Source organism: Nannospalax galili, unplaced genomic scaffold (genome assembly GCF_000622305.1).
Source record: "Nannospalax galili isolate Female #2095 unplaced genomic scaffold, S.galili_v1.0 scaffold136, whole genome shotgun sequence".
NCBI lineage: Eukaryota > Metazoa > Chordata > Mammalia > Rodentia > Spalacidae > Nannospalax > Nannospalax galili.
Genome location: NW_008340872.1, coordinates 222,880 through 228,886, shown reverse-complemented (window position 1 = coordinate 228,886; position 6,007 = coordinate 222,880).

Below are 6,007 nucleotides of genomic sequence, written 5' to 3'. Positions count from 1 at the left end.
TTGAAGATTAGGACATCCTCAGTAAGTCTGAGCTCATTCTGAGAGAGAGGGGGGTGGAGTGGACAACAAGAAGAAAAAAATTTCTTTGTTATTTTTCAGGTGCTAGGGATTGAACTTAGAGCCCTAGACACTCTACCACTAAACCACATCCTCAACCCAAAAGGTTTTCTTAGTGTGAACCATTTGGTCTTGTCAAAATGCCAACACCTTCTCTAAGTTCCAGAAGTTATGTGGGTATTCTTCACGCCGGAGTTCTTTTGGGAAGTGCTGTTTTCCTTTTGGTTAGTTCTGTGTGTTTGCAGAAATGTGCTTCATTCCGTCATTCTCTGCCATACAGGGAAAATTAATCATAGAATCCCTAAAGAATTTGCTTGCAAAACTGACTCTTTGATTTACATATTTTCAACAATATTTAACAAAATATTGACAAAATAAGAGACTGAAAAGATAGTTAATAAATGTAACCAGAACAGCATGGGCTTTCATGCGATACATGATACTAGATTGCATGACCTTGGTTTTGTTAATAAATTTGTCAAAGGTAGTGTTGCTTTAACATTTATTCCTTTAAAACAAAACAAGTGCAAGAAAGGTGGCCAGGACAGGACAGACTCTTACAGACAGAACCCACTTTAGGTCAGCCAAGGCCATGAGGTCAGTGGAAGCTGAGACTTCTTTTCATAGGAGTGGCATGGCACTTCTGTGTCCTTCCTTTGGACCTCAGGTTCCTCCTGTGCTTCCTGCTGGTGACATGGCCCATGGTCTCAGATGTCTTGATTCTTAATCTTCAGTCCTTGAACCTTTCAGGCATTGTGACACAAGGTTGTCATTTACAAAGTTCGTGTACAAGAACCACACAAAAAATTTGAATCACAAAAGAAATCGATATTTCAAGTAAGTTTACAGTTGTGTATTGAGCTACAAACATACAGCTATTCTTGGGCACACTGGCTGCACCAAAAACTGATCTGTACTGGTGATCCTCACCACTGGGTGCAGAATAGAATCATCTGGGAAGTTCTTAAGACTTTCAAAGTAAGTCTATGTCCGATTATTAAGTCAGTCTTTGGGGCTAGCCCTGGCTAACAGGTTTTGGAGGGGGTTCTTTGTGATAAGGTCTCTCTGTGTAGCTCTGATTGGCCTAGAGCTCATTGGGTAGACCAGTCTGGCTTTGCACTGGTAGAATCACCCACTTCTGTCTTCCAACTGCTGAGATTACAGGTGAATGCCATCAGGCCTGGCAATGAGAGTATTTTTTAATAATTGCCCAGTTAATGCCGAGCCCATTCTCTGTTGTAGCCTCTGTTGAGGAAGGCAGGTAGAGAATGCCCCAGTTGGAAATGTAATAGAAAGATAGTATAAAGGGGATACATGGGCTCCCCAGTGCCTCTGAAGGCAGCCACCAGGGCATTTTGTATGTGGCTCCAGAAATTAGCTGCACCCAGTTACATTCATGTATGTATTCAAGTTGTATCTCAAGTTAAAGGTCCTATGTCATGAAGTTGGTAACATTTCAGTATCCGCGAAGGGCTGGAATTGTACCACCACCAATGAAGTCCCAGCTACCTCTGTGATATGAGTATGCTTCTCCTTCCTATGTTCTTTTCTCTTTTGAGACAGACTCCCTTTAGCCCCAGTTGACCTGGAACTTGCTGTGTAGACTGGGCTGGCTTCGCTCTCAGACAGGTCTAACTGCCTCTGCCTTCTGCCCCCTGCCCCCTCCCTGAGTGCTGGGACTGGGGTTAAAAGCTGGCACCATAGCGTCCGGCCTCTTCTTTACTTTTGCTCTGTTAGGGGTTGGAAACAGCCTTGCAGATGCTGTTTGTCTTTTGACATATGACATATAACAAATACTATGAATGGGGCTGGAGAGATGGCTCAGCAGTTAAGAGCAATGGCTGCTCTTGCAGAGGACCCAGGTTCAGTTCCCAGTGCCTATATGGCTGCTAACAACCATCCATAACTCCAGTTCCGGGGATCTAATGCCCTCTTCTTACTTCCGCAGGCACTGCACAGCATGGGTACACTTAGGTGCAGGCAATACACTCACACACAATTTAAAAATATCAGCCGGGTGTGGTGGCGCACGCCTGTAGTCCCAGCACTTGGGAGGCAGAGGCAGGCAGCTCTCTATGAGTTCAAGGCCAGCCTGGTCTACATAGTTCCAGGACAGCCGGGGCTACAGGGAGACCCTGTCTCAAAAAGACCAAAATATATATATATATATTAAAAATATTTAAAAACAAAAAGTTATTTGTACAGGGACTGGTGATAGATCAGTTGATAAAGTGCTTGCCTTGTAAGCATTAGGACCTGAGTTCAATCTCCAAAACCCATTTAAAAAGAAAGGCCAGGCAACATGCTGGGGAAATGACTCAGCAGTTAAGAGCTCTTAATGTTCTTGAGGACCTGAGTTTGATTCCCAGCACCCACATCAGGCCGCTCACTATACCTGTAGCTCCAGCTCCAGGAGGCTCTGGCCCCTCTGACCTTTGCAGGTACCTGCACTCTATGCCCACACACACATAACTGAAAATAGTAAAAATCTTTTAAGAAAGAAATGCTAGTTGTGGTGTTAAGTAATTATAATCCTGCTTGGCCAGTGAGACATCCTGTCTCAAAAACAACAGAAACCAGAGGAGCTCCTTAAGGAGCTCCAGCTAAGGTTGATCTCTGACCTCTACATAATGTTCACACAAAGTGCATGTACACAAACACACTGACAAAAAGGTATATCAAATCCTTCAGGCTACTGAGCTTTGTTATTCCGGAAGGGTTCTTCATAGAGACTTAGGACCCTCTCGAATCTATTGATTGTTGAGAAGAACAATCAAATTGGCTGACCTTGACCTTGCCAGGGCTTTTAAAAAAATCTTTTAGTTGATTGTGTTGAGCATTTCATACGTGTATATAATGTATTCTGATTACTCTCTCCCTCTCCTACCCTCTCTTAATCTCCCTACCATCCTTGTCCTCATCCCTGTCCTCATTCCTGTCAATCCCTCCCTCAGATTCATAATCTTTGGTTTTGTAACTCATTTAGTTTAACCAGGGCCACCTGTATGAACTATCCATTGAAGCCTGGTGCCGGGGTGGGGGTGGGGGGAGCACCAGTGGTACACAGCTGAAGGCAGTGGTTCCCCCCTTTCCCATTCTATCAGCAAATAGTTCAGCAGTGAAGGGTGGGGCCTTCTGAGCCCCTCCTACCCACACCTGACTTGGCAGGTCTGCCCTGTACAGAGCCAGTTCAGGTACTTGAAGCTGCTGTGAGTTCATGATTGCAATGGCTGTCTTGCCCAGAAGATGACATCTTACAGCCCTTTTCCCTTCCTCTGGCACTTACTCTGTCCGCCCCTCTTCTGGAATGTCCACTGAGCCTTAGAGGGTATGGTAGAAATGTCTTGTTTAGGACTGAACTCCCAGCACCTTATGCACCCAACAAGTCTGCATTTACCACTGCTCACTGGAAGGAGTCTTCTCTGATTAAGGATGAGAGTTGTCTACGGATATAAACCTAAATATTTAGAAGGCAGCTTGAAACTGTCAATTTAGCTAAACGGTATTCATTTCCCCACATGGCCTATGATCTCTCCATGAGTTTTCTGACCAGGTTTACGGTACCAGGTGTGGTTCTCCTCCTGTGGAGCAGGTCTCAGATCCAATCGGTAGCTGGTGATCCCCCTGGCAGCAGTGCTACTGTCGCACAAGTGGGCACACCTTGCCTTTGCCAGCTCTTTTCGTATGCCCATTAGAGTACGTATGTGGGAGGTCATGATGGGTGCGAGCTCCAAGGGCATGGCTGGGATCTGCTGGTTGCACTGCTTCTGTTGGTGTAAGGCACTGTATTTGCAGAACTAGAATTTTCCATGGAGACTCAGAAATTGGTGAGCTCTTCAGGCTTTTCAGAGGTTGCACATTCCTAATAATGAAGTGATGTCTTTACAGGAGTATAAGGCTATGCTCCCTGAGTGGAAACCAGGAAGCTGGTGTCCCATGTCAAAAATATGGATGAAAATGGCTTGGATTTCCTCTTGAAAATGTTAGTAATGAATTCATGGAAAAATGAGAATGAAAACCATTTTTAAAAAAGATTTTATTTTAATTTTATGTGATGAATATATGTGCACCTGTATGTGCAATGCCTGCAGAGGCCAGAAGAGGGCATCAGATCTCCCAGACCTGTGGCTATGAGCTGTCATGTAGGTGCTGGGAATGTCCTCTGCACCAGCAGTCAGTGTTCTTAACCTCTGAGTGATCTGGCCAGTCCCCTGAAAAACCTTTTGATGATTTGGACAATCAGATGATGAAAATGTAACTTTCTATCAGAAAGTTTCTACATGCCAGATCAAGGATGGTGTCTTAGTTTCTTATTGCTGCAAGAAAAACACTGACCAAAACCTGGGGAGGAAAGGGTTTATTTTCTCTTGCATTTCCCAGGTCACAGTTCATCATTGAGGGAAGTCAGGGCAGGAAACTAAATGCAGAAACCTGGAGGTAGGAACTAAAGCACAGACTATGGAGGATCGCTGCTTACTGGCCTCCTTTATTTTTATTTTTATTTTTATTTTTTAAATTTTTTTGGTGTTTTTGAGACAGGGTTTCCCTGTAGCCCCAGCTGGCCTGGAACTCATTATCTAGACCAGGCTGGCCTCGAACTCACAGAGATCCACCTGCCTCTGCCTCCCAAGTGCTGGGATTAAAGGCGTGTGCCACCATGCCCTCCTGGCCTGCTTTCTTAATACAACAGAGGACCAACTGCCCAGGGGTGGCCCTCCGACATCACTTAGCCACCAAGAAAATGCCTGACAGACATGGCCATAAGACAATCCAATGGAGATAATTCCTCAATTGAGATTCCTTCCACCCAGGTGTGTCAGGTTAACAACTAAAGCTATTGAGTACAGATGGTGTCCTAATTTGTTTCTTCATTGCTGTGACAAAATACTCTGACCAATACCAACTTGGGGAGGAAAGGGTTTATTTAGCTCACATCTCCTGGGTCATAGTTCATCAGGGAGCCCAAGGTAGGAACTCTGGGCAGGAACCTGGAGGCAGGAGCTGAAGCACAGGCCATGGAGAAATGCTGCTTACTGGCTTGCTCCCCTGGCCCATGCTCAACCTGCTTTCTTCTTCTTCTTTTTTTATCTTTTTGAGACAGGGTCTCCCTGTAGCCCCAGCTGTCCTGGAACTCACTATGTAGACCAGGCTGGCCTTGACCTCACAGAGATCTGCCTGCCTCTGCCTCCTGAGTGCTGGGATTAAAGGCATGTCCCACCACGCCAGGCCTCAATGTGCTTTCTTATACAACATAGGCCTACCAGCCCAGGGGTGGCACCACCCAGTGGTTTGGGCCCTCCCACATCACTCAACAATCAAGAAAATTCCCCCACAGATATGGTCACAGGCCAGTCCAACAGAGGCAATTCCCCAATTGAGGCTCCCTCAACCCAGGTGTGTCATGTTGACACTAAAGATATAGGCACAGATAGGTAGTTAGATTTTTACTATCAGCTCTATTTCTGTCCTTTTTGCATATTTTTCTTTGTTGCAAAACATATTCTTGAGCTGGAGAGATGGCTCAGAGGTTAAGAGCAGCTGTTGTTGCAGAGGTCTTGGGTTCAGTTCCCAGCACCCACATGGTGGCTAACAGCAGTCAGTAATTCCAGTTCCTTCTGATACACAGAGTGCACATACATACATGCAGTCAAACACTCATACATAGAAAACAAAAAAATCTTTTTAAAAAACCACTCTTTGGGGCTGGAGAGGTGGCTCAGCGGTTAAGAGCACTGACTGCTCTTGCAGAGGGCCTGGGTTCGATTCCCAGCACCCACATGGTGGCTACAAACGGTCCTTAATTCCAGTTCCAGGGGAATCCAAAGCCCTCTTCTGACCTCTGCAGCATTGCATGACACGGGTGCACTCACATACATGCAGGCAATACACTCGTAAAATAAAAATTTAAAAAAACTCCACTCTTTTCATCTTGTATTTCAAAAGGATATCT